The sequence below is a fragment of the Leopardus geoffroyi genome, chromosome A3, assembly GCF_018350155.1.
Source record: "Leopardus geoffroyi isolate Oge1 chromosome A3, O.geoffroyi_Oge1_pat1.0, whole genome shotgun sequence".
NCBI lineage: Eukaryota > Metazoa > Chordata > Mammalia > Carnivora > Felidae > Leopardus > Leopardus geoffroyi.
In genome coordinates, this window is record NC_059336.1 from 135,940,634 (window position 1) to 135,948,596 (window position 7,963).

At 48.7% G+C, this 7,963-nt stretch overlaps 1 long non-coding RNA gene across 1 annotated transcript; it reads right to left on the reverse strand.

Annotated features, from left to right (window-relative positions):
- Nucleotides 1-775: 775 nt before the first annotated feature.
- LOC123579796 lies at nt 776-3,490 on the reverse strand. Its single transcript, XR_006702960.1, has 2 exons — nt 2,753-3,490; nt 776-1,082 (listed from the first exon to the last, which is right to left on the reverse strand). It is a non-coding gene; the product is annotated as an uncharacterized LOC123579796 (long non-coding RNA).
- Between the last annotated feature and the right edge of the window lie 4,473 nt (nt 3,491-7,963).

Sequence of the window (7,963 nt, forward strand, 5' to 3'; positions counted from 1 at the left end):
TCTGATGTGCGCACGGTGCCCGGATGTAGCCTCACCTCACGGTGCTGGTGCGCAACCTGGGACCCCTTCTTTGTCTTTCATCCACTGGAGTGCCCTGTGCCTCCCTCTCCTGCCACCTTGTCTTCGCTAATGACCCTGAGGGTGAGGCCTGCAGACCTCCTGACACAGTTCGAATGCCCAATTCTGCAGAGCAAGACCAGAGGTAATTCCTTTCCTTCTTTCCTTCTTTCCTTCATTCCTTCCTTTCTTCCTTCCTTCCTTCCTTCCTTCCTTCCTTCCTTCCTTCCTCTCTCCCTCCCTCCCTCCCTCCTCCTTCTTTCTTTCTTTTTCTTTCTTTCTCCCTCCCTCCTCCCTCTTTCTTTCTTTCTTTCTCCCTCCCTCCTCCCTCTTTCTTTCTTTCTTTCTCCCTCCCTCCTCCCTTTCTTTCTTTCTTTCTTTCTTTCTTTCTTTCTTTCTTTCTCCCTCCCTCCCTCCTCCCTCTTTCTTTCTTTCTCCCTCCCTCCTCCCTTTCTTTCTTTCTTTCTTTCTCCCTCCCTCCTCCCTCTTTCTTTCTTTCTTTCTTTCTTTCTTTCTTTCTTTCTTTCAAAAGCTAACAAACCTATTCTGCTGACATTTAAACAGTAGTTTATTCTGCCTTGCCATTTATCAGCTGGTACCAAACACAGTAAAAACCACCGATCAGCTGAACAAAACAGATCACCATTAAGCACAGTGTGGACATTCTCTGAAGTTTTGGACCAGTGAGCTTTTCTGTCTTTTGGGGGAGATACTGAAGATCATAGTGAGCAATTATATTTAAGAAAAATCAATAAAAATATCCATGATTGTACAGCAGGAGTGCTTGAATCAGAAATAATTTTAAGGCACAGTGTCTATCAGATCATTTAGGACTGAGTCGAACAGCTAGTCCATAAAGTAATGGACGGTGGAAATTTGCCATTTGAAGAAAAGTTAGGAGATTCAACTGTTCTTTTTTTTTTCCTTCTCTGATGTTCAGCGGATGAGGTCACTGAACTCTGAGCAGTGACCCAACTGATGCTTTCTGGCCGGAATGTGGTGCCCTCCTCTGCGGATGTCTGTCCCTGAAACTTCACAGGTGCTTTGCCAGCAGTTTCCTGGAGGCTCAGCAAACGGGGGCGGGGTGGGGGGGGAAGGTGGGGAGAAGAGGCTTTCCTCGCGTGTACCTTACCAGGTGGCTGGGGAGCTCCATCATCAGGACAGACAGCCTGCCTCCCCACCCACGAGAATTTTCTGGCTGGAGGATTTGAGAGTTTCCTTCAGCAGAAAGGGGGAAATAAACGTCTGACACTCTCTGTCCATTATTAACCAGTCGGGAAGACAGAACGGACGCTGGTTATTCCCACAGACAGGATTTTATTTTATTTCATTATTTTATTTTAAGTTTAGTTATTTATTTTGAGAGAGAGAGAGAGAGAGAGAGAGAGAGAGAAAGGGAGAGGCAGAGAGACAGGGAGAGAACCCCAAGCAAGTTGTGCACCATCAGCATGGAGCCCGACGTGGGGCTTGAACCCATGAACTGTGAGATCATGACCTGAGTCAAAATCATGAGTCAAAGGCTTAACCGACTGAGCCATCCAGGCACCCCCAGGGACAGGATTCTAACAGGAGGGATTGGTTGAGCAGATGTGGGAAGACCAAAAGGCTCAGGGGTCGCTGTGGCAGCAGAGGGGTGCTGAGGGAGCACTGGGGAAGCCCCCCTGAAGGGCCTGCAGCCTCTGGCCAACCGTCATGGTGGTGGGTTCACGCTGGCTCCCGAGGTGTTGGGAAAAGCGTGAAGGGAAACCAACTCTCACTGCCGGGATGAAGAACTATTGGTAAGGTGATGTGGACTGAGTCCTTCCTCTTCCCACCTTCCCCTCCTGCCCCTGTTTGCTGAGCCTCCAGGGAACTTATGACAAAGCACCCGTGACGCTTCATGGGCTGGACCCAGCCTCAAGGAATAGGGTGGGTTTGGACAATAGCTTAAAAGCAACGTGTGCTGTTTTGAGGCCCCTAGTGTTTGGTCACGCTTCGCTCTAGGTCACAGCGATCCTGAGTGAATAAGGAATTTAAGGACGAGTTACCAATAAGTAAGAGCATTAGTCTGGGCCACTGGTGTCACCAGCTCTATGTCCAAGGCGCAGTCATGTTCCAAAGCACACATGTTTCATCCTTGCTGTGTGCTAGGCACTTGGTAAGTACTGGAGGGAAAGTGGACCACATAGGCTACAGGCCTCGTCCTCAAGGAGTTGAGTGAGGAGAGAGGCAGAGGGAAGCCGTGAAGTATGCCCAGCTGTTTCAGGGAAAGACTCGGATTCTTTCCCTCTTCTGCGCTTTTCATTTAAGAGTTGTTGACCGAGGGGCGCCTGGGTGGCTCAGTCGGTTGAGCATCCGACTTCGGCTCAGGTCATGATCTCACAGTTGGTGGGTTCGAGCCCCGTGTCGGGCTCTGTGCTGACAGCTCGGGGCCTGGAGCCTGCTTGGGATTCTGCGTCTCCCTCTCTCTCTCTCTGCCCCTCCCCCGCACGCACTCAAAATATCTCTCTCAAAAATAAATACATATTAAAAGAAAAAAAAAGAGTTGTTGACTGGGAAGTGTTGGCCAACTTCTCTAAGCCTTGGTATTCTCATCTGTAAAGCACAAATGTTAATATAGTACCTCCTTCCATGGTGCATGGCCGATGTGAGATAAGAGATTGTACACCCAGTGAACTTGAATTGTTCACATCATCTAACTCTCCTCTACTCTTACCTCAGTTAATGTTGTCATTTCTGCCAAAGCCTGTCAGACTTCCTAGGTGCCCCCCGTCGAATTAGTCCTCAGGTACGTCGCTTTTCACCTAGAATTCTCTGACTTCTTCGTCATTCCACTGGCAATGTCTCCATCACATCTTTGTCACCGATGGCGATCGGGACCGCCCTGCCCTTCCCCACCCAGGCTTTTCTCTGCCGCCAGAGCCATGTTGACAGCTGAAACCTGAATGTTTCCTTATTGTGCTCTGAAGCATCAGGATAGGTGAAGTTTCACACTTTGTCATCTGGTAAACTCATCCATGATCCGGTCACTGCCTACTTTTCTGCATAGACAGCCTGTTACTTTTTCCACACATCCAGGAAATACACAGCGTCCTTTGAGCCTAACGAACACCAGGTCTCATTTGACATCCTGGCACATGAGGCCTTCTCTGGACCCTCACAAGGCAGAGTTAGTGACTTCCTCTTCTATAATTTTAGACCCTGTGTACCTTTTTCCGAGTTCTCTGTAGAACAGATCGTCTCTGCCCCATCACCATTTGGATTGTGAATTCGGGAAGGAAGAAAAGGCTGAGTTGTTATTCTTCAGTGTCTAACACATCCTTGGCTCCATGAAGGCTGAACACATGGAAAAATGAGGAAATAAATTCTGTATCAAATATTATAATTAAAATTCACATATCATCAGCACACCAACAGACCTAACCAGAGTGTGACTTCATGTTGAGACACACATCAACCACTGTCTTTCTTCTGGGCTTTTCTTAGTTCTAGAACTTTCTTTATAGCCACCTGCCTCTTCAGAAAGTATGCCATGGGGGTGCCTGGGTGGCTCAGTTGGTTGAGCGTCCGACTTCAGCTCAGGTCATGATCTCGCAATTCATGAGCTGGAGCCCCGCGTCGGGCTCTGTGCTGATGGCTCAGAGCCTGGAGCCTGCTTCCGATTCTGTGTCTCCCTCTCTCTCTGCCCCTCTCCCACTCATGCTCTGTCTCTCAAAAATAAATAAAAACACTAAATAAAGGGGAATATCCTTTGGTGAAACCTCAGCGGCCTAGAGTTCGCTTTTGATGAGTTGGCAGTGAAAATACAGTCGAATTCTTATTTTTATTTTTATTATTTTTTTAAGTTTATTTCTTGAGAGAGAGAGAGAGAGAGAGAGAGAGCGAGAGAGAAAGAGAGAGAGGGAGGAAGGGGCAGAGAGAGAGGAAGAGAGAGAATCCCAAGAGCACTGTCAGTGTGGAGCCTGACTCAGGACTCGAGCTCACAAACCGCAAGCAAGATAATGACCCGAGCTGAAATCAAGAGGCGGCCGCTTAAGTCACACACCCCTGCAGTCTAATTTTCCAAACTCTCACAGGGATTCAGTGCCCAAAGAACAACCATGAGTATATTCTAAGAGCTCCTGAGGGCAGGGGCAGGCGTTGGTGGTCCCCGTGATTAATGTGTCTAGCATGCTTCTGGGAGCTCACCGGATCCTCTGTAATCCTTTTAATTTGATAAGAGGTTTTTATGGAATCCCTTCGTAACGTTGCAACAAGCTTCTCAGTTCAATGCTTGTCATCTTGTCATCCTCGTGGCGTCCACAGACACTCAGACTCTGGTGACTCTTCATTATAACTCACTAAAATCACCTGTGAGAGCCCAGCCATTTTTAGCGTGTTTCCAACACCGACTCTAGTCTCCTTCCAAGCAGAGAGCTTCCTATTACTAAGAGCTTTTAGTGAAAGGACCGCAGGACCACAGAAAGCTCGAGAGACCTTTTTGGAGTCCCCCGCTGACATCATCCATCCTTCTCAGCAAGACGATTGTCACTGACAGATGCATCAGAGGAATGAGAATTAGACCTCGTCAATGTCACTGGTCTTAGACCAGTCGTCAGGTGCAGGCACTTGTCTTGAAGGATAATTACAATAGAGCATTTAGCTTGTGTAGACAAGTAAGTGGCATGGCTACAAAATATTATCCACGTTGGAGGACGTTAGGAGGCCAAGACAAACACAGCCATCCTCCCTCATCTGGCCCTCACACACTTGGCTGTCTAAATGGTCTGGAACACCGGGAAGAGCCTTGGAACACGCCGTGTTACCTTGGGAGGACACAAGCTATCTGCTCTAGTGCTTACAAAAACTTTCCCATAAAGGAATCCAACAGGCTGATGCTCTTTGCCTATTTATGCTTCCATGAAACACTAGATTCTAACAAAGTCATTCATTACTTTCTTAGTGTAGCTCTCATAAGAAGAGACGCGGGGGAGGGGGGGTGTTTGATAGCAGCAAATGCTTTCGGAAAACAAGGCTAGAGAGCCTCTAATGCGATTTTTAAGAGAGAAGATACAAACTCTCCTAAGTGAATGACAGATGGTGGCGAATGTGTATGTCCATTTAAGGGGAAAGTGTGCACGCCTTGGCGGCTTCGGAACAAGGCTGTGTTATTGTGCAGCTCAACACACACAATTACCTTCCTTTACCTTGAGAAGGCTAAGATGTTCGCGAGGATATTCTAATTTACAGAAGGAGCATGTACACACAGGTCGCAAAGTGTTGTGCAGAAAATGTTGCAATTGTAAGAATCCGTTTGGAGGGGCACCCGGGTGGCTTAGTCGGTCGGGCGTCCGACTCTTGTTTCCGGCTCAGGTCATGATCTCACAGTTCGTGTCAGTAATAGCACGTCCTGTCTTGGGTCAGTGCGAATACAAATGAACCCATACATGTAGAGCACTCACAGCGGGGCCTGAAACCTAGTAAGCGCTCACTAACCACTCGTTCTTGAAATGTTCAAGTGACCTGCTCAGATGGGCGCATTTCCGACTTGACAGGTGAAGAGACAGACAGACAAAGAGGTTCAAGACTTCCCTGGGGTCACAGTGCAAGGGGCGGATCTTTATAAAAGGGCTGGGAGGGAGTCTGTGTCATGCATATCTCCGGATGACTAGATTTCTATATAACTAACCCGGAGAAAAGTGATCCTGTCTCTGCCAAAGCTAATTTTAAGGATTTGTCTTGCCCCGAGAGAAGACGAAGGCCGAAAATCACAGACCACGTACGGAAGAACATGGTATCTTTTCACAAACATTCTCTGGAAGTCCACACAGAAGCTTGAACCATTTCTTATCCTCTGTCTAGTAGCCAAACTTTGAGATCATGGCAGTTACCTGTAGTGAGACTCACTGAGAAACCACCTGATGCTTATTTTAGAACCACAGTGTATTGGCTTAAATGTGTTTTAAAAGCCTCCAAAATCACACACTTGTTTGTCAGTCCAAACCGTTAGCAGACAAACGTGATGTCTAATCTTCTCTGGGATGTGATTGCTTTCTGGATCTAGGGATTGCTTTCTGGATCATTTACAAACTCAAATGATTTCGGGGGCAGAGCTGGTACCCTAAGTAGGTGCACGGTACGGTAGAGGTGGGTGGGGCCTGTGGCTAACTACATGGCCCTCTCCTGTCAGTCAAACCCAGATGGCTTTGAGCAGACTTGACCTTCAAGTAGTCACTTCGCAACCCCGGTGTAAAGGAACAGCCTGCAACGCCCCTTGTCTATTATGGGGCCCCTCTTCTGCTCCCAGCCCTGAGGATGAGAAAAGTGGGTATTGCTTCTCCTTTCTTTCTTCCAGCAAAGGCTTCAGGCCCAGCAAGCGTTTATTTATGTCTACGAGGCAGGAGGCTCTGGATTCGATCCAGGGAGGATTGCAGACTTGGAAGCAGCAACTGCAGATGGAACGACGAAAGCGTCTCCATCCTGGGACAGCTCGGTTCTGCCTTTGGACGGGCTTGCAGGCTCCCTGGGCAGCACGTGATGAGTGCCGTCCAGCCGCAAGCGACGGTGAGGGAATTCACCAGAACAGAAGCGCGCTTTGAACCAAGAGCGCTCAGAGTTAGTGTCTGCAGTGAGCCGACTTCAGGCTACGTTAGCCGGAGACACAGAAGACCCGGGATGTCGGAGTTGAAATTTCTGTTGCATCGAGAATCACAACAAGCATCCTAAGCCTATTCTCCTCCCGACTCATTTTTTAAAATTTCTTTCTTTCTTCTTTTTTTTTTTTCAATGTTATTTTGTTTTGAGAGAGCAACAGAGTGCAAGCAGGGGCGGGGCAGAGAGAGAGAGAGAGGGAGACACAGAATCCGAAGCAGGCTCCAGGCTCCGAGCTGTCAGCACAGAGCCCGACGCGGGGCTCGAACTCACGGATCGTGAGATCACGACCTGAGCCAAAGTCAAACGCTCAGCCGACTGAATCACCCAGGCGCCCCCACTCCTGACTCATTTTAGTGCCTTGTCCTTTTCATCACGATGGCCAGCTTGGTCCTCACTCATAACATGGAGTCCGCTCTCCCCATGTAGTAGATTCTAGACCTGGGGGTGGGCGGGCGCTGTGATGCTCCAAGCCACCCCCGCCATGGTGACAGCATGCTGTGACGGCCCCCATCCAAGTGGTGCCGTGTGGCGAAGGTCGGAGCTCCATTTCCTATTTTCCAGGCTTCATTATCTGAATTACTCACTGTGTTACTATAAACGCTGCATTTTGCTACGTAAAAGTTTCAATTCAGAAAATCGTTCCCTCCTAAGTGAACTGTAAGCTCATTGAGTACCGAGGCCAAGGTATCCTTCAACCTCCTGCTTAGTGGGTGCTCCCACGTCAGCTATGGGACTGGCGGTAATTCTGACTCTTCAGTGATCTGAGAGCGGTAATTCAAGGAAAAGTGACCTCCAAATCAACGTGTGCACGTGAAATATTATTTCAATGTCCTGGGGCACCTGGGTGGCTCAGTCGGTTGAGCGTCCAACTTCGGCTCAGGTCATGATCTCATGGTTCGCGGGTTGGAGCTCCACACTGCGCTCTGTGCTCAGAGCTTAGAGCCTGAAGTCTGCTTCCGATTCTGTGTCTCCCTCTCTCTCTGCCCCTTCCCCACTCATTCTCTCTCTCTCTCTCTCTCTCTCTCAAAAATAAACATAAAGAAAGATTATTTCAATGTCCTTATTTGTAAAATGAAATAATGAATGCAGTACCTGGGTAGCTCAGTTGGCTGAGCAGCCAACTCTTGATTTTGGCTCAGGTCATGATCCCAGGGTCATGGGATCGAGCCCCGTCCCCCCTCCTCCCCCCCCCCCCATCAGGCTCTGCACTGGCAGCACAGAGCCTGACTCCGGGCTCAAACTCACCTATCGTGAGGTCATGACCTGAGCCGAAACCAAGAGTCAGATACTTAAC